We start from the raw sequence: 21,917 nt of genomic DNA, 5'->3' as shown, positions 1-21,917 counted from the left end.
GGAAAAACAACTGACCTGGAAAATAGATCCAGGAGAGAGAATTTAAAAATTATTGGACTATCTGAAAGCCATGATCAAAAAAAGAGCCTAAACATCATCTTTCAAGAAATTATCAAGGGGTAGAAGCAGAGGGCAAAATAGAAATTGAAAGAATCCACTGATCACCTCCTGAAAGAGATCCCCAAAGGAAAACTCCTAGGAATATTGTAGCCAAATTCCAGAGTTCCCAGGTCAAGGAGAAAATATTGCAAGCAGCCAGAAAGAAACAATTCAAGTATTATGGAAACACAATCAGAACAAAACAATATTTAGCAGCTTCTACATTAAGAGACCAGAGGGCTTGGAATATATTATTCCGAAGGGCAAAGGAGTTAAGATTACAACCAAGAATCACCTACCCAGCAAAACTGAGTATAATCCTTCAGGGGAAAAAAATGGATATTCAGTGAAATAGAGGACTTTCAAGCATTCCTGATGAAAAGACCAGAGCTGAATACAAAATTTGACTTTCAAATACAAGACTCAAGAGAAACATGAAGAGGTAAACAGGAAAGAGAAATCATAAGAGACTTTTTAAGGTTGAACTGTTTACATTCCTCCATGGAAAGATGATATTTGTAACTCATGAGTCCTTTGTCAGTATTAGAGTAGTTGGAGGGAAAAAATTATATGTATATTTAGATAGATAGAGAGATAGAAAGATAGATAGATAGAGGGCACAGGGTGAGTTGAAGATGAAGGGCTGATATCTGGAGAATAAAATTAAGCTGTGAGAGAGGATTATACTGGGAGAAGGAGAAAGGGAAAAAGAGAATAGGGTAAATTATCTCACATAAAACAGACAAGAAAAGGCTTTTACAATGTAGGGGAAACAGGGGAAGATGAGAGGGAATGAGTGAATCTTATTCTCATCAGATTTGGCTTAAGGAGGGAATAACATACACACTCAATTGGGTATGGAAATCTATCTTACCCCATAGGAAAATAGAGGGGGAAGGGGACAAGAGAGCAGGAGGATGATAGAGGGGAGGGCAGACTGGGGTAATCAGAAGCAAATACTTCTAAGGAGGGACAGGGTCAAAAGAGAGAATAAAATAAATGGGGAGGCAGGATAGAATTAAGGGAAATATACTTAGTTTTTCACAACGTGACTACTATGGAAGTGTTTTGCGTAACTACACATGTATAACCCGTACTAAGTTGCTTGCCTTCTCAATGAGGGTGGGTGGGGAGGGAGGAAGAGAGAAAATTTGGAACTCAAAGTTTTAAAAAGAAATGTTTAAAAAAATTGTTTTCACATGTAACTGGGATATAAGATATGCAGGCAATGGAGTATAGAAATCTATCCTGCCCTACAAGAAAATTGAAGGGGAAGGGGATAAGAAAAGGAGGAGAGAGATAGAAAGGATGGCAGATTAGGGGAAGAGGTATTCAGAATGCATGCCATCTTGGGATGGGAGGGAGGGACAAGATGGGCAGAAAATTTGGAACTCAAAATCTTGTGGAAGTGAATGTTGAAAACTAAAAATAAATAAATTAATTTAAAAAAATTTTTAAGAGTATCATTCATCACTAATACATAATATGGTCAAATATGTAAGGAAATGGCCCTTTCTTTACAATTCAGGTGTTTGTGCTTGGAAAGACATTCCATCTAAGAAGATGAAAAAAAGGAAGCTAGCCCAATATTATGTTTTAGCTATGGACTAGAGCTCTCCAAGTAGTCTAAAAGATGCCTGAGAGAAATCCCCTTTGTTCCAAGACCCATAGTCCTATGGGAACTTACCAAAAAAGCAGCACTCTCCCTCAGAGATCATGGATGCCCTTGTCATACTAATGCTGTGCGTATTTATTTCCTGGCCTCAGACCTTGTGAACTTGTATTTCCATTCTGTGCTTGTCCACCTGATGCAGCACTAATGGGCTCCAGATGCCTGCTGGGGCATATCAGGGCTGCTGCCAACAGAGATGGAAAAGAAACAGGCTAGAGAACTGGGATTGCAAATCGGGAATCTGGAAGCAGACCTCAACAGAGAAAACCGGTCATTTCCAGGAGGCGGCCAATAAATATTAATTGTCTTGAATGAGGGGGAACTTTAGGATACTCGTATGGGAACAATATCTAAGGGAGGTAGAAGGATACATTTATGAGCAATGGGGAGTTGATTATCTCAAGTACTTGGCTATTTTAAAAAGCTTCTTATGGAACTCTCTCTCTCTCCTCATCTCTACCTCCTCTGGTCTCCCTGGCTTCCTGCAAGTCTCCATCACCTTGTGCAAGAAGCCTTTCCCCATTCTTTTTCATCTTAATGCTTTCCCTCTGAGATTATTTCCCATTTATCCTGTCTATATCTGTTTGTACATAGACGTTTACATGTTACCTCCTCCATTAGACTGTGTATTCTTTGAGGGGACTGTTTTTGCCCTTCTTTGTATCCCTAGCACTTGACCCAGCACCTGGCACATAGTAGGTGCTTGTTTTGTCTTGAGAGAAGAGAAACAGCATTGTTTAGTAGAAAAGGCATTAGATTTTGTACCAAAGAATGGGTAAAGGGGAGATCAGGATTCCAGCTTTGATTTATATATTTGGCCTTAGGAAAGACATTTAACTCCAAGTCAATTTCACTTTGAACTTCAATTTTTTCCTCTGTAAAATGGAAATGATAATACTTGTGCCACTTATCTTAGGGGGTTGTTGTGAGGCAAGAACTGTGTAAGCCCAAGCTGTATAAATATGATCTATTATTGTTAACATCCTGGAAAGCTTAAGCATACAGTGGAGAAAATTAGCAGATTGGGATGAATTGGGAGGTCATTGGGAAAGGTACTTTTGGTGACCTTGTATTCACTCTAGTTAATGCCTCTTTTTGAGATACAGTCAACAAGTTTATCTTCTGCCCTCAATTGCACCTTTTCCAAAAGGTTTTTCCCCCATTTTGGAGAACAGTTGAAAGAAGCCAGCAGGGAAACTACTGTGGGCCCACCTCTTCTAGTGGCCTGCAGAATTAGACTTGGTTGGACTAGGTTCTGGTGATTTATTAATTTAATTTCACATATTTGGAGATAGGCTTTCTTAATATAGCATATAAATCTGGGTGAATTAATACACACATTTATGTAAGAACCATTAAGAAAATGTATCACAGAACTTGCTAGGGGGAGGGAGAGGGCTGCAGAGAGTAATGGTTGTCTTAGTCTATCTTCCAATATTGTCCTTTAGGGAATTTTCAAACTCCATAATTTTTTCCCCTGAAAAAAAATTTGAAAGGAAATTTTTCTTCATCTGGTTCCCTCACTATTGTCTCCTTCTTTCCCGATCCCATTAATCTACCTCCCTGGGGAGCAGAGGAGTTTAAGTCATACATGGAAAAAGAGATGCAGTCTCTTCTACAAAAGCAGAGGAAGGGAGAGAAGCAGGTCCCAATAACGTCCAATAGAGGCTAAAAAACAGGGCCCTGTCTAGCAGTCCAAATGGTGACCTGTTTGGGCTCCTATAAGGGGAAATGCGTTTCTCCAGCTCGGCAGAAAGGTCACACACATTGTACCATGACAGCAGCTAGTCCACCCAGCCTTGAAAGCTTTCAGCTGTTGGGCTGCCCATCATTTTCTGTTATGGTCTACGGCTTGTCACAGGCCCAGGATCTGAAAAGGGCAAGAGGGCCCAAGCTTTGCCTGGGGCCAGGTTGGAAGGCTGTGCTCAGTTCTTCCAGTGGCTGGGGAGGGTCTAAATAAGGGAGGCTATGGAAAGCAGTCAGGCCTGTTCGTTTTCATCTGTGATATGATCGGAAGCCACAGTTAATGACATTGGGCACCTCTCCTCCTCCAGTTCGCGGGCAATCTGATTATGCTACTTTTCAGACTAGTGTCAGGGAAATGCATTTTGGGTGAATTACCCTTAATAAGAAATATGAGTGAACTATGAATCTTACATTCCAGTCTGCCTAACATGGCACCAGCTGCACAAGCTTATCCTTCTTGTCTTCTTTTCTCCTTCTTCCTTCCTGCAGAAACAAAACAGTCCAGATCTGCAGAAGTCACAGGTAGAACATTAATCAAAAGCACAGTGGGAATCTGAAAGTCATTCCTGCTACAGGAAACTCTCAGGGCAGGGTGCTACATTATTCAGTTCTGCCCATAAACTTACATAAAAAACAAGAATTTCATGGGGGAAAAAAGACAGACCAGTTTAACTGGAACCTAATACTGAGACCAAAACACTCCATGGGACCATATGTTGTTAAATTGCACTAAGCTACAATGTGACTGTTTTTTTGTGTCGTCCCCCCCACCCAACCCCCGAAAGGGCTCTGGATTTTAAGACTATTTTATGAGACAGACAGACAGACACTCAGATAGATAGATAACAGATAAAGAGAGAGAGAGAGAGAACTAGAGGTAGAGATAGATGAGAGATGATGTGATGATGATAGAGATAGAGAGAAATAAAGAGATAGACAAATAGATGGAGAGATAAGAGGTGGAGATAGAAATAGAAACAACTAGAGATAAAGAGATGATAGAGATGATGATGCTAGATAGATAGACAGACATAGATACAGACAGAAAAACATAAGAGACAGAAATAAAGAAATGGATAGGAGTTAAAGATAGAATTAGACATAAATAGAAATAGATGGGAGATAGAAATAGAGATAGATATTGACATCAACATACATACATACATACATATATACATACACACACACACACACACACACACACACATTTCTCCACTGTTCCATATATTTGTTCTTGCTATTTCTAAGCATTTGTACATGCAAATATATACACATAGTTTGGATACTCACACCCAGAACTTGGAAAGCTCTGTAGAAGTTCTTACAGACTTATCCAACAAGGGGAAAAGACAAAAGGATGATGATGAATTATTTCCACTTGAAGATGATGACTTGGGATTACAGTAAAGTCCCCTCTTTATTTTTCTCATTTATTGCATAATAGCACTTGATACTGCAGTTTATTATAATTAAATTGTAGTTTGTGCAGCGAAAGGGACTGTCAGTTTGGGGTTTGTGATTCTTAGGTGCCACCATATTTAAAAGGTACGAGCTACAGTATTTATAAAATTATAAATGAAGCCAAACTTGGAAAAATATCAAAGAAGGCTTCTGCTGCTGAAACTGGGATTTTACCAGGGATATGCTGATAAATGTTTAACAACCAGCTCTCCAGAAAAAGTCACTTAACCCTGTTTGCCCCAGTCTCACCACCACCTGTAAAATAAACTGGAGAAGGAAATGGCAAACCACTCTAATATCTTTGCCAAGAAAACCCCCAAATGGGTCACAAAGAGTCGGACATGACTGAATAACAACAACAAGGTTCTATCTCCAAGGGGGGGGGGGGAACCATATGTCATACTTTTAAGTTTAATCTGAATTATTAAGATTTTCTCTATCACTTTCTTAAATCTAAATAATCAATAAAATCGTAAATCAAGCCCTGATTTGTAGCTTTTGCCAATTTCCAAAGTATAAATGTTTACACTGAAAATTTAACAATTGAGAGCCTATGTGAGCTGGTTCTAGCTTGGTTCTAGGGTGTGACTAATGGAAAGGTACCAGAATTGGAAGTCAAGAGCCCAGACCTTCCCCTAACCTAGCTTTATGTCCTAGGGCAGGTAATTCAACCCTCAAACCGCAGTTTTCTCATGTAGAAAATGAGGGTATTAGATGGTCTTCAAGGTTCCTTCAAGATCTAACATTCTGTAATGATAAGCATTATCTTTAAAAAAAAAAAAAAGACTGCTTTTATGAAAAGATACCTGGACTCAATTTAATTCAACAGACATTTTTTAGAATACTTACTATATGCAAGACACTGAGGATACAAAGACAAGAAAGGAAAAGGTCCTTTACCTTGAGAAGTTTATATGCTACTTAAATTCTCACAGACAAGAAACTATTATTTGGCAAATGGGTCCTCCCAAATTTAGTTTCATCAGATGACATAACTCTTAATCCTAGGCCTCAGTCTTTATTATTTGCAAAATGAGGGCATTGGACTAGATGAGTTCTCTTCGAGGTCCAGATCTATCATCCTTTGATCAGAGTCATCATTGTGAAATTGTGAGGTTAGGTTAAAAAGTCTCAGAAACCTTCTGGCTCTAATATTCTTTGATATTAAGTAGTGCTAATATTCCCTATTGCTCTGCCATCCAGAAAAGCCTCAAACTGGTCTGGGGCTGAGCTGTTCACATGCTGACCCAAAGTCTCAGAGGTTTCAGCAGTGTCAGTGTTCATTGACATCACAAAGCCAGGTCCACCCATTTACATTTCCCAGCTCTCCAGGAAATGTTCCTCCTGTTCCTATGAAGGTTCCTAAAGGCATCTTCAGTGTAGAAGGGTAGGCATTTCTCACCCAGCACTTCTCCCTTCCATTGCCTCCTCCTCTCCCTCTCACATCAGTCTCTTCCAGCTACACTCAAAATGACTTCCCTCTATGCCCCAAGCAGTTACTCCCCAGTCAATATTATAAAATTTGCTTAAGAATGTTTTACTCCTTTTTTTTTTTTGCCTAGCACTATGCTTTGCACATAATTATTTGTCAAATGAATGCATGATTGGCCAAAACTTAATACAAGGGATTTGAATTATGTTAGGTTAAAGAAAACAAAACAAAAAACCTGTCCTGAATTTTTCTTAGCCAAGCATGCAATTCCTCTATCACGAGAGAGAGAAAGAATAGAAGCTACTGAAGGAGGAGCAAAAATGAAGACTCTCCCTCAGGTCGAAGTCCTCTTAATCATTTTTCTATGCCCACTAGAAAAAAGTAGCTGGTTTAACTTAAAGATCTTCAAAGGAGAAGTGATAAAGACAATATTTTAAGAGCACAGGATCTAAGATTCTGTTTGCTCAAACCTGACTGAAGTTAGATGACTTAATATGAATATTTGAAAAATGGCTGTATCATTATCTTTTTTAATGGTATATGCATCTAATCTAGCACATCCCTCAGACACCAACATAGCCAGATGCTCCAGCCATTAGCCAATCTTCCTATAAATCTCTTATATCTAAAAATCTCTCAACAGAGGTTCTTGGCCTGAACTGAACAACAGTTAGCCAAATGAGCTTGTCTCCTGGCTCTGAAGGTGCATTAACATCTCTGGGATCATTCCCTATATTTTGTCCCAGCTAATGTGATAAAGTCTCTGCCAAGGTAGATATTCATCTTGTGGCTTCCTCCAGGGAAACAAGCATGCCATACCATACCATACCATACCATACCATACCATACCATACCATACCATACCATACCATACCATACCATACCATACCTAAATACCATTCCATACCATATCATAATACCATACCATACATACCATGCATGCCATAACATAGGGCAGCTAGGGGGTGCAGTGGATAGAGTTCTGGCCCTGGAGTCAGGAGAACCTGAGTTCAAACATGGCTTTGGACATTCACTAGCTGTGTGACCCTGGGCAAGTCACTTAACCCTGCTTGTCTCAGTATCCTCATCTGTAAAATGGGCTGGAGAAGGAAATAGCAAACCATTCCAATCTCTTTCCCAAGAAGATCCCAAATGGGGCCATAAAGAGTTGGACACAACTGAAAAATGACTGAACACATCATACCATACACACACATGAACACACATAACATACAACATATATACACATGCACTACAGTGTCTGGTATCTAGTCTTTTCAATCACCAGTTTTTCATAGAAAACATAGAATTTTAGAGCTTGGAAAGAGCTTGGAGATAATCCATTTAAATCCCCTTCATTTTGCAAATGAGGAAACTGTCTACACAGGTAAAGTGACCTGCTCAAAGTGTCAGGGTAAGAACCAGAACCCATTGATTCTTTCAACATGCATATATTAAATGTCTACAGTCTACAAAGAGCTGTAATAGATGCTGAAGGAGATATAAAATTTAGGTATAAAACTGACAGAGTGAGGTTCAAATAAGGTTATGTATGTAAAGCATTTTGAACACTTTAAAGTGCTATAAAAATGTTAGCTATGGCTTTCATTATTATTAACCCCATTTATATATTTCTATATATTCACATTTATATATGTTTATATATATATATATATACATATACATATATATACTTAACCCCACAAAATTTTAAGTTCATCAGAGAAGTGCAAATGAATCCCTTTCAGCTCAGCAAAAGAATGAGTACTGTGTAAGGTTGAAGGAGGGAAGGTGGATACTTACCAGTTGAATCAGGAAATACTACTAGAAAATGAGAGCATTTTAAAGCCTGGATAAGAATCCAAGATAGCTGGGGGAGGGAGAACAATCTAGGAATAGCAAAAACACCAAGTAGGAGGGGAAAGGGATACATTGATAAAGTGCGTTTGGAGAGGCATGGTGTGAGATTAGGCTGAGCTAAAGTCCCCTGAAAGTGGGGACTATTTTTATGCCTTTCTTTGTATCCCCAGTGCTTAGCACAATGCCTGGCACATAGTAGGAGCTAAATAGATGCTTGTTCACTTGACTAGAATAGTAGGGTGGCACAGCCTTGAATGCCAGGGAAAGAAATCAAAACTTTATTTGGTGGGTAATAGGGAGCTACTGAATTTGGAGTGGGGGTGAAGACGAATATGACAAGGTTTATATGTTTATGTGTGAGGAAGATTACCCTGGCAATCATATGATGGATGGAATAGATTAAGGAGAGAAAAACTCCAGGAAAGCTTGTTAGGAAATTATTGTGATACTCCAGATTGCTGGTAATGAGGGCTTGTATTAGGGTGATGGCATTGGGAAAAGCAATGAGAGAAAGACAGTAGCGATTATCAGGGCCAGGTAACTGATCAAATATAACAGAAGTCGGGGTGGAAAGTCAGAGATGACCCCCAAGGTTTCAGACTCAGAAGACACAGTGGAATGGTGGTGCCACAAACAGTGAAGTCAAAAATAGAATTTTTAGGGAGAAAGATAAAGAGCTCAGTTTAGAGATGAGTTTAGGGAATGCAGGAAATGCAGTTAGGGGTATTTTGTAGATAGTTGGAAGCTATATCTGTAGTTCAGAAGAGAATCCTAAGGTACCAGGAAGGAGATAGACTTTTGGAGTCATATGCATAGAGGTGTTAAGTGAAGGCATAGGAATGAGGGAGCTTGCTGAAAGAGACAGACAGACAGAAACAGAGGCAGAGAGACAGAAAGAATCATGGACAGACCTTGACGAATACTCATAATAATAATATTTGATAATTACATAGCACCTTAAAGTTTGCAAAGCACTTTATACATTATGCTCACTTAAGCCTTACTTCAAATAAATTAATTCAGAGTTGCTCTTCTTTCCACTCCATGGAGCTCCCCTCCTCCCAATAAACTCATCACTTCTAATCTAATCACTTTGCTGCTAACTCAAGCTTTGATTGACACCATCTCCCTCAGGCTCCTGTCCTCTCTGATTGGAGAGCTGGAGGGTAGAGCACCAAACTCCTCCCAATGCCTGGAGGACAGAAACTGGACTTTCAGTTCACCCCATTTTGCATCTGCTGCTTTGTCTTTGTTTCAGCTCCACAGAACAAGATGGCTTCTGCTTTCTCCCCTCCTCCTCAGCTTTCCTGCGTCCTTTTGTGTGTGGCCTGCCTCTCCTCCCACCCCCATCAGATTGTAAACTCCTTAGGGGCAGGGATTATTTTTATTAACTGAGTCCTTAGCACCTGGCACAGTGCCTAGCACATAGTAGGCATTTAATAAATGTTTATTGAATTGGACTAGAGAATAGCTCTGAAGTTAAGGGAGGAAAAATAGTACTTAATTTCAAAAGCTGCTGAAAAATCAAAAAGGAAAAGAACTGAAGCCACAGGATTGAGATAGGACAAGTCAACAAAACAGACCAATGTACTGGGGGAAAAATTGGAGATTTGTGCAAAAGAGTGGGAGGAGGGGGTCACATCGTTCTCACCAAGGAATCTAGATGGGAGGGAGGGATATTTTTCATTCATATAGTATGAGCCCACTATTATATATATATACACACACACACACACACACACACACACACACATACATAAACTATTTTATCCCAAGAGCTTTGAAGGGTTTTCAAAACTGGTTTGGGATTTTCCTGGGCAGTCTGGCACTGTAACAGGAAGAGTGCAACTTGAATTTGGCAATCCAAGTATCCTTTCCTATAAACCCCAAAGCAAACCCAATTAAATAAGGCTGAGACAATGGCTCTGAGGCAGTTTACAAAAGCAAAGACATTCCACTCTCCAAGTTTCTGGTTGGAGGGAATCCACATGTTAAACAATATACTCCACTGTTAAACAAACGTTCCTTTTTATTGATAGTGGGTCAACCGAAGTCCTACCTGGCTTAGCCTTGGAGACAAATAAGAGAATATTAAGGCTTACAGTCCAAGACTAATTACTCAAAATGCATGTAGATATGTTGAGAGAACTCCATAGTATTGCTAATACAAGTAATCAGGACTGAAATGCAAGGGACTTGAGCCCTAATAAGGTCTGTAGAAAACTGCAGAGGACTAGCAAAACAGAGACTCAGAAATAATCAATAATCAATAAACATTTATTGAGCACCTACTTTGTGCCAGGCCACTGTACTACGCACTAGGGGTACAAAAAAAGACAAAAGATAGTCCCTGCCCTCAGAGAGCTCCACCCAAGCACCTAAATATAGTGATTTATTCATAGTTGGCACTTAATGTCAAATGAATAAATGAACATGCTGTTAAAAATGCACCAGGAACTTACAGCATCACGTAACATCATGGATCTGGAAATGACCTCAAAATCTATCAAGTCCAAGCCCCTTGATTTAGGGGAGGTTAAGGGACCTGACCAAGGTCACACAGGTAGTTGTGTCAGAAGTAGAATTTGAACCCAAACCTTCTGACTCCAGAGCGAAGACTCTTGCCACTATACCATAGTGGCAAGACTGAAAGCACTTTGAAACCAGGGACTGTCTTTTGCCTTTTTTTTGCATTCCCAACACTTAGCACAATGCCTGGCGCATAAAAGGCATTTAATAAATATTTGTTGACTGATTACCAAGCTATATGCATTGTACTTCTAATTAAAGAAAGCAAAAAAGGGGCTCAGTGGATAGAACACTGGGCCTGGAATAAGGAAGTTTCATCTTCCTGAGTTCCAATGTGGCCTCAGATACTTAGTAACTGTGTGACCCTGGGCAGATCACTTAACCCTGTTTGTTTCAGTTTCCTCATCTGTAAAATTGAGCTGGAGAAGAAATGGTAAATCACTTCAGTATCGTTGCCAAGAAAACCCTAAATGGGGTCACAGAGAGTCAGACATGACTGAAAAAGACTGAACAACAACAATTAAAGGGAACAAAAACCCAACAACCAAGCACCACCACCCCCAAAAAAAACCACAACCCGCACATCACATGCACACAACCCTTAGCAAATCTATCAAGGCAGAAGCAAAGGAATTAACAACAAAAGATGGTGTTACTTTGTGTGGTAAATCAGATAGGACAATGGAAGCAATTCTACATTCTTTGCTAGAAGCATCCAGGATAGAGAAAAGATCAGATGGTCTCAGCTCCTGAAAACTTTAAACAAGAGGCAGAGACTTACTTCTTGGCCAATTTGAGATGGTCCCAAAGAGGATGGCCCAAACTAATTCTTTGTTATATTATTAAAAGGGGTCATCTTAAGGTAAGGGTGATGGTGGTCCCACCTATTGATTTTGTTTTGTCATTAAAAAGACAACCTTTGGACAAGAAAATAAGACAGATTTCTTTCTTGGGGTTTACACATTACCCAGAAGCCTTTGGTTTCCTGGAATTCATAATAAAAACTCCAGGAGGGCATGCCCCTAATGGATAGGAATGATGAATTGTGCACTAAAATGGGACTGAAATTCTAGGAGAGGGCAATGGTCAGAGCTGTTCTTGGGGTATAGTGAACTGAGACAATTGCCACCACTATGGAGTTATAGGCTGGCCGATGAAGGAGAAGGCTTTTTCAGCTGGTAAACAAAAAGACCTGAGGCTCATGTACATATGTCTAATAATCCTATTCAATCCCCACTATACCTGACCACCATCACTATCACTATCATTGTCATCATCATCATTATCATCATTATACCAGGGAATAGGTACACAGTGGATAGAGTGCTGGGGCCTGACGTCAGAAAACTCATCTTCATGAGTTCAAATCTGGCCTCAGACATTTACTGGCTATATGACCCTGGGCAAGTCACTTAACCCTGCTTGCCTCAGTTTCTCATCTGCAAAATGAGCTGGAGAAGGAAATGGCAAACCACTCTAGTATCTTTGCCAAGAAAACCCCAAATGGGGTCACAGAGAGCTGGATACAACTGAAAAACAACTGAACAACAAAAGCATTTTAGTAGAAAGATGATTGAACTTGGAGTCACAGTGCATAGGTTCAAATGCTAACAGTTACTCATAGTTACTTATTTACTTACTTATTTACTTATGTACTTATAACTATAATTATATAATAATATTACATTACATGATAATATATCGTTGTTATTATTATATGATTATATATTATATAATTAACCTAAGGTATAACCTTAGGTAAGTCAAAGAACTTCTCTGTGCCTCAGTTTCCTCATCTGTAAAATGAAAGAGTTGAACTAGATGATCTCTAAGGTACCTTCCAGGTTGAAATCTAGGACCTCTTATGACCAATGTAAAGCTTTCCTGCTTTAACAACTGGCTCTCCAGAAGAAGAAGAAAAAAATATGCTCAACACACTTTAAATTTAATATATATTATTAACATTATCCAAGGTGTAAATGCTCACACTGAAAATTTAAGAATCAGCTCTCAACATGCAGTATGAGCTGGCTCCAGCACACCCTGTACATATCCATCAGCCTGCCCTAATATCTTTTCTCTCTTCAAAACTATCCCTGATGGAATGTGTTCATTTGAATTTGATCTCACTATGATAAAAAAAAAATGTTAAGGGAGGGAGGTATATCGTGATTTTCCAGTTCTTAACTGTACCAAATTTAACCACTTGTCTTCAAAATAACCAGTTATATAGCTGAAATCAACTGCTTTACCCCAGCCCCAAACAAGATGTGTAGACAAAATGTGAATCTTCTTATCTGAAAAGGAGCAGGGGGAGGAAAGACATGAGGAAGTAGTCTGAAACATGCAATTTTTGTAAGAAATTATTTTTTTAAAAACATCATTACGAAAGTAATAGACTTCAATGACATTTCCCCCCCCCAAAAAAAGCAAGCCCACAGCCCATATTTAACCTTACACAAAACCCTTAGCAAGTCTAACAAGGCAGTAGCAAATAGATTAACAAACAACAAAAGACAAGTAAAAGGCTTTTGTTCTGGGTTGAAGTTCTACTATGTTGTTTGTCCATCTGTCTGTCTCTTTCTTTCTCCTGCCTTCCTTCTTTTCTGTTTCTTAATATAATTATGGTCAGTGTGTATACAATTGCAAACCCATTTTTCTAACTTTAAATCACTTCATACAATTCCTTCCATATTTTTATATCCTTCATTTTTACAGCAACAATAGATTCTTCAAATAAAACATTCATTATTCAATTAGAAGTAAGTGTTGGGGGGCAGCTAGATGGTGCAGTGGATAGAGCAGTGGCCCTGGAGTCAGGAGAACCTGAGTTCAAATGCAACCTCAGACACATAACAGTCACTCTGGGCAAGTCACTTAACCCCAATTGCCTCACAAAAAAAAAAAAAGTAAATAAGTATTAGGGCCAGGCACTTAACCTCTGTGCAACTCCAGAGGCTGTGTGTATGTGTGTATTATATATGTATATAGGTGTATATAGATGCGTATACACACACAAATATATACATACACATGCATACATCAAGCCAAGAATAGACTGTAGTTTGTGTAGGTATTCTCCATGCTAGAAGTTCTACCACATTGCTGAAACCACAGATCCATCTCTTATCAGAACAATGGCCAATTCCGATACTTTCACAGGAAATTCACTTGGTGGTATTGTAACAAACGATTTAAGATGATGCCCTCACCAAAAATATATGTATATATATCTTTAGCCTCCATAAATAAATCCAACTTTGCTCTGTAACTCTGGGCAACTGCTCCACCATTCACCCTGCAGCTTTTGGCATACCTTTCGAGAGTCTCTACCAAAAACAGACAAGGAAGAGTAACATGCTACTAAGGGAAGACACACCTTTGGTTGTCTTAATACCACTATAACAGATGCTAGCACAGTCCCCAATGAAGCTAGCAAGTACTGATGGTGCTATCTTGATGGATGCCAGTTGAAAAGGGAGAGAGAAGGCCATTGCAGAACACTTAATCAGACAGTTATTAAGGTGGTCATACACCCTGGAGTTTTCTTTGATTTGTCATTACAGAAAGGCAGGAAATTTGGTCAGCATTTTCAATTAGGGCCATAATTTGACAGCTTTCACGATGTGTAAAATGTCCTGGCAATAATCTGCATGTGAGGATTTGGAAAGATAAATTTTGAATGTGTAAATTTTATGTTCCGATAACTCAGTAGCTATAAAATATGAAAGACAGAAGAAAAAGGTGGGGGGGGGGACCTTAGCATGTCAAGTAGAAAGAAATCAAAAGCTGACCTAAAGGTTACTCACCTGGAAAAATATACACAGTTGCCATGATTTAAGACACTACTGTATGATTACTGCGGCATGTCAGAAAACTCTGAAGCAATCCACAAAACCCTGTTTCTTTGACTTATGCTCTCTCACTACAGAAACCAGAGGAAGACAGCAAGGCAATCAGTGAATAATGTTGGACCTGGGGAAAGATTGCACATAATCCCTGGTTCTGGATTGGGGGAAGGGGAAGCAATTCTGTGTCTGCCTCTGTTTCTAAATGGATGCAGACTACTCTGGGGGGAACCCGACTCAGTCTTCTACTCCTGCTCAGAGAAGTAGGAAAGGAAGGGGAAAGGCAGGAAACCTTGGACCAGGAGTCAAGAGACTCAGATTCTCTCCCAGCTCTACCTGTAGTTTCCTAGTTGACCATAGCCAGTATCGCTCCCCCGATTTCACTTTCCTCATTTCCCAAAAAAGGGACATAGATTCCAAGGATATCAGGGGTCCCCAGCCTTTTTTAGTCTCCAGTACCTGTGGCTTTCTATAAATCTTCCCATATCCCCTACTAAATAAGAAAATATTAATTAAAACATTAAATTAAATATTAAAATATTGAACAAGAAAAAAAGATTCCAGTTTGTTATGCACAGGCACACAAGAAATCTAGTGAAATAGGTGAATTTTTCCTAAAGAAAACTTTATTTGGTATATAATTTCACAAACAATACTTTGAAATATTTCAGTGGGAGAATATACTTATTTACCAACTATCCCCATATCCTCTTAACAAGCTTCTTTTTGGAGGAACAGATATTCCAGATTGGAAACCCTTGGACTAAATGATCCCTGAAGTTATCTTTGCCACTTTTCCATTCATCCCTTTCTTCCCCTACCTGATTTTCTCCTAGTCTTTAACCATAGCTCAGAAGGGAAGAAAAGAAAGTATATTCTGAGCTGGGAACAATATGTTCTTTTTCCTTTTCATTTTTTTGAGTGTGTATGAAAACATTATGAGCCCATTTTTTTTTTGTCTAACTCAAGTCCTGCTGGGAAGTATTCCATGTCATTCCTGTTTATTTTCACAGTCATAGAACTAAAAGAGACCTCTCAGGCCAGCTGGTCCAAACTCTTCAATTTACAAATGGGGAAACTAAGGCCCAGGATTGTTAGGTGACTTGTCTAAGGAAGGAAACAAGCGTTTATTAAGTGCCTACTATGTACCAGATGCTTTGTAAATATTATGTCATTTGATGCTCAGAACAATCCTGGGAAGCAGGTGCTATTATTAGCCTTCTTTTACAGTTGAGGAAACTGAGGCAGACAGAAGTTAAGTGTCTTGCCCAGGGTTACACACTTACTAAGTGTCTGAGGATGGGTATGAACTCATGTCTTCCTGAATCCACTTCTGGCACTCTAATTCACTGTGGCACCAAGGTCGTACAGAAAGTAAATAGCAGAGATGAGATTTGCACCCAGGATCGATAGCACCAGAGTCTTTGTATTTTCCATCATACCAGGCTCCCTCCCCAAATGGAAATCAGTCTCACCATTTGTGGATTTGGTATCATTTGGCACTAAATTTTTGTTGTCTATAATGACTCCAAAGTATCTTAGTGACTTAAAGGCACCATGTGTCTATATGCCCCATGATTAAATGAGAGACTGCCTTTTGATGGGGCCAACCCCACCCTCTCACACCACCATTCTGTGTTCCCTTAATGTACAATTTCCTGGCGGGTCTACGATGAGGAATTAATTCACAAAATCTTCAAAACCTCACCAGTAATTGAAGAAACCCTGCAGATTAAGCACTTCAAACATATCTGTGTATTTAAGAAAGCCTTAGGATGAAATAAAACTCAGCATCATTATGGGAGGATGGGCCTGGAGCAGGACATTTGACCAGAGCATTTCTAATCTGCCTCCTGGTTTCAATATGCTTTCTCCTGTCAGAGTTACTTAACATGCTTATCACAGTTTTTGGAGTGCTTCCTTCGTCATTTTAGAGACTCTCAAGCAAGCTTCTTTGTCCTCGATTTTCCTCCCTTTCCCAACCTTCTCTTCCCTCCTTCATATCCCATTTCTCCCACTCTGGCATGGACTTAATCCTGGGCCAGAGATCAAAGACATGGGAGCAAAAAGCAAAATATATCTCACTACTTTATAAAACCTTCTTATTGACCTCTTGCTGTTAAGGAGTTGTTTTTTTTTAAAAACACCTTTATACCCTAGACCTTGAGCTGGATTTTGCGAATTGAGCTCTTTTGAACCTTAAACTGTCTGTTTGAGATAATATAAATAGAGATCTTCGATGCAGCATTAACCCCTGCATTTTGGATTCAGTCAAAGTGTGTGATCATCTGTATCAGTCATCTCATTTAATTTACTCTCTGTATATTCCATGGCATCTCCATCTCATCAATAATGCAACACCTATAGTATTTAAAATAAGTCTGTGTTAGTTATACAACATGTTACACTCGCCATCATTTTATAGGGTTGGGTTCATAAGGCTAGTTTGTCAGAGACGGTTTCTTTCTGTACTTGTAAACTGGGTAGCTGCCACCAGACAAATGGAGGGGCCCAGTATGACTTTTTGACCTAAATAGTTAGGCTTCCCATGGGTGTGGGTAAGAAGTCATAGATTTTAGTGCCTGATCTAGTCAAATATTTTTTCTATGAAAAAATATTTCATTATTAAAATAAAAGAGCATAAAGATTCAATTGAACGAATTCGACAATTCAATAAACACTATACACCGATTAGATGCAAAACACTGTGCAGGACAGATGGGAATATAAAGATAGATTAGAGTCTCAGGCCCTTGTCTCAAGGAGCTTTTAAACTAAGGGAGAAAAGGACAAATGCTACAAGATGAAATTCAGTCTTTCGTTAACTTTAAAAGCAGAGTCTGCTTTATGGAATCACAAATTGCAGACACACACTACTATTTCTTAGCAAGGGTATGGAACAAGAGAATATGACTGAGTCAGCATGAATTCATCACAGTCAGACTGTCAGACTGTACAGAACCTTGAAGATAATATAGTACAGCCCAGACAGAGGAGGTGGAGGACAGCTAGTGCAGAGGCATGAAAAGAGGAAATGGAGTGTTGGGTTGGAGGAACCACAAGTAAAAGCCAAAGTAGCTGGATCATAGAGTATATGGAGGAAAGTAAATTGTAAGAAGACTGGGAAGGTAGAAAGAGGTCAGGTTATAACAAGCTTTAAATGCCAAAGGACTTCATATTTGATCTTAGAGGTAATAGGGAGCCACTGGAGCTCTTTCGAGGTAGGGAGGGGGAAGGAGGAGGAAGGAGGAGGGAATGTGGCATGGTCAGCTCCATGATTTAGAAAAATTGATAAGAGTGGGGAGAGACTTGAAGCAGAGAAAATAGAAGGCTATTGAAGTATTCTAGGGGGGAGGTCTTCTTGTTCATCCTTCATTTTTGAAGAGGACCAATGACATCATGGGGTGATATCTTTTTTTAGAGGAAAATTTAGAAGTAACTTGCCCAGGGTCACATGGCTAGTAAGTGTCTGAGGCCAGACTTGACTTAAGGGCTGGTGGTCTATCCACTGTACCATCTAGCTGCCCTTGGGGTGAGTTCTTAACTCATGTACGAATTGGATTGAAGTGAGACAGAGTTGCATGGATCATCAGCCTCACTCTCTCTCCAGAGAGAGACCACAGTCAGCATGACTGACAATGGCCTGGATGCAGTGCATGACCTGAGTGTCTTAGATGTCTGACCAAGCTCTAAGCTCCACAAGTGCTTGCTGCAGCCTCCTTCATGGCCAGAGAGAGGTGCTGAGGGCCTGATGTAGGGCTGTGGAAGTTTAAATGGAGAGGAGTCATATATAGATATAAGGAAGGTAAAAATGATAAGAGATGGCAATGGATTGGATATGTGGGATTGCGTAAATTGAGCTCTTTTGAACCTTAAACTGCCTTTTGCGAAAGAATATAAATAGAATGAAAAAGTCAAGAAGTAAGGATAACGTCAAGATAGCCAACGTGAATGACTGGGAAGGTGATGGTCCCTTTGAGAGTCATAGGGAAGTTCAGAAGGGGAGAGGCTTTGAGAGGAAGGATAATGAGTTCTATTTTGGACATGTTGAGTTTGAGATTTCCAAGAGGCAGTTATATCTAAGATGCATGGCTGTAACTCAGGAGACAGACTAGAGCTGACTATACAGATCTGAAAATAATCTACATAGAGATAATGATTGAAACCATAGGAGCTGATGAGATCAGCTGAATGATATGAGACAAACCCTACATACGTATTTATATGTGTGTATGCATTATGCTTATAACATGTAATATGTACATATTGCATATAACATGTATTTTGTTGTTTGTTGTTGTTAAGTTGTTTCAGTTGTATCTGACTCTGACCCCATTTGGGTCACATCTTCTTGGTAAAGATACTAGAATGGTTTGTCATTTCCTTCTCTGGCTTATTTGAGGAAACAGGTAAACAGGGTTAAGTGACTTGCCCAGGGTCACACAACTAGTAAGTGTCTGAGGCTGTATTTGAACTCAGGTCCTCCTGACTCCAGGGTCAGCACTGTATTCACTGCACCACCTAGCTGCCCCATATAACATGTATACAACATAAGTAATATGAATATATTAAAGGTTCAGAACTGCAAAGGACCTTATACTTCATTTTAGAGATGAAGAAACTGAGGTCCAGTAAAGTTAAATAATAATATATGGTACTTCAAGGTTTGTAAAATTTCCTTGGAAGATTGAATTGTAATGAGCTCTTGACTTTCTTTTAGATGAAGTAAATCTTTGTGTCTATGAGAGTCCTCCTTATAGAGTAGGGGCAGGGGTATGCTGGAGCCAGCTCAAGCCAAAGAGTCTGTCATTAAAATTTTCAGGATTTATACTAGGAAATTGTCAAATGCAATAAAGCCCCTGGGGACAGGACAACTAGGTGGTGCAGTAGATAGAGTGCCAAGGCTGAAATCAGAAAGACTCATCTTCCTGAGTTCAAATCTGACCTCAGACACTTATTATTATGTATTATTACGTATGACCCTGGACAAGTCACTTCACCCTGTTTGCCTTAGTTTCCTCATCTGTAAAATGAACTGGAAAAAGAAATGGCAAAGCACTCCAGTATCTTTGCCAAGAAAACCCCAAATGTGGTCGCAAAAGATCAAACATGACTTAAAAACAACTGAACAACAAAGACTGTAGAAAGACAAGTAATTCCAAAGTGGCTTCAAGATTGTCTTAAATTAAATTTATTTCATCTACGTAGGTACTTATCCTGCCTTTTATTTTTTCCCCTAATTCTTTTTTTCTGTTTTACTGTCTTCCTTTCCTTTTCTTTCTTTTTTCCTTTCTCCTCTTCTTGCCTCCCTCCTTCCCTCTCTTCTTTCCTCCTGCCTTTCCTCTGTACTTTTCTCCCTCCCTCTGTCACTTTCTTCCTCCCTCCCTTCCTTTTTCTCTCTTTCCCTCCCTCATGTCCTTCTACCTCCTTTCCTTCCTTCTTTCCCCTTCTTTTTTCTTTCTTTCCTCCCCCCTTTTCTTTCCACCCTCCTTACTTCTATCTCTCCCTTTCTCCCTTCCTCCATGTCTCCTTTGCTCTCTCCCTTCTTCCCTCCTTCCTTTCCTTCCTTCTTTCCTTCCTTCCCTGTTTCCCTTCCTTATCTCCCCTCCACATTGCACATAAAGACTATATTTTAATCAATACCGATGCCTCTATCTAAGAGATACAAGAAAGCTATTAGATTCTGCCACGTCATCCTTTGTGAATAAGAGGAAGTGGATTCAGCCACAGCCCCATCTTTCTGCCATTATCCAGCATTCAGTGTCCTTCAATTAGTATGCACAGTAAGTTCTGCCTGAGCCCCCCCCCCACTGGTTTATGTCACTGGTGCATTAACCTCATTGGCTCCCAAAGCTTTCCTATTATTAAGCCATTAAAAGCCATGTCTTCTTTCACCTGCCAGCATTTTAGTCTCATTTTCCATCTTCTAGATTATTTGCATATACAGTATTTTTGAAGCATCATTCTACATAAGCTTGCTTTTTTTTATGTTCTTGTACACACAGAAATATCTTCCTTCCCTTGTCCCTCTTGCAGTATGCACATACATATGCCCACACAGTGTTAGCCTTTTGTAATTCTTCACAGCAGCTTCTCTCTGTGAGATGATAATTACTTACTTGAGAACAGGCTGGTTATAGCTGCGTGATCACAAAGCCCCAGATACGTCATCATTGTCGTTAGAAACCCTGGTTTTTCAGGGATTATTGACTCGAGCTACATCCCACAGGTGATTGGTTTCCGTCAGTCACCTAAGTGCGTCTGCAATCTGACGCAAAGGACAACTCATTGAGATGCTGAGAACAAACAAGTGGAGGTCATAGCTAGAGAAGCTATTTTTGTAAAGACTCCTCTGTCTTTTTTTTTTCCCCCTTCCCTTGCCTGTTCATTAAAAAAGAAGAAAAAGTATTTTAGGCAAACCTGTATGATGTGATTCAGAGAGAAATGCCATGGAAATGCCTAGATTTTGATATGGGTTGGTAGTTTTCTTTGAAGTGAAAATTCTGCAACAGCCTTTCTTTAGATAAAAAGAGAGACAGACACACAGACACACAGACAGACACACAGACACAGACACAGAGAGACTGAGAGCCATTGTAGTGATTTTCCTAAAGCACTGGTCCAATCATGATGCACACACACACACACACACACACACACACACACACCACCTTCCATTTAATAAACTCCAGTTAACTTCCTATCGCCTCCAGTAGCAAATACGAACTGTTGTTTGACATTCAAAGCCCTTCGTGACCTAGCCCTATCCTACCTTTCCAGTCTTCTTACACTTTAGTCCCTAATATGTACTCTGCCATCCTGTGGCACTGGCCTCCTGGTTGTTCTACCAAGACATCCATCTCTTGACTTGGCTCTAGGCATTCTCTCTGGCTGTCCTTCACACCTGGAACGCTCTCCCTCCTCCACTCCAATTATTGACCTCCCTGGCTTCCTTTAAGTTCCAACTGAAATCTCACTTTTTCAGGAATCTTCCCCAACCCCTCTTAAATCTAGTGTCTTCCCTCTGTTAATTATTTCCATAAACACATACACTCACACACACACACACACACACACACACATGTGTATGTGTATGTATGTGCATGTATATATGTATATGTGTGTGTATATATACACATATCTTGTTTTGTACATATTCATTTGCGCATTGTCTCCCCCATTCGACTGTAAGTTCCTTGAGGGCAGGGAATGTCTTTTGCATCTTCTTGTATTTCTAGCACTTAGCACAGTTCCTGGCACATAGTAGGTG

The sequence above is a fragment of the Phascolarctos cinereus genome, unplaced genomic scaffold (assembly GCF_003287225.1).
Source record: "Phascolarctos cinereus isolate Bilbo 61053 unplaced genomic scaffold, phaCin_HiC Scaffold_726;HRSCAF=1367, whole genome shotgun sequence".
NCBI lineage: Eukaryota > Metazoa > Chordata > Mammalia > Diprotodontia > Phascolarctidae > Phascolarctos > Phascolarctos cinereus.
Note: the sequence above shows the minus strand (reverse complement) of the source record.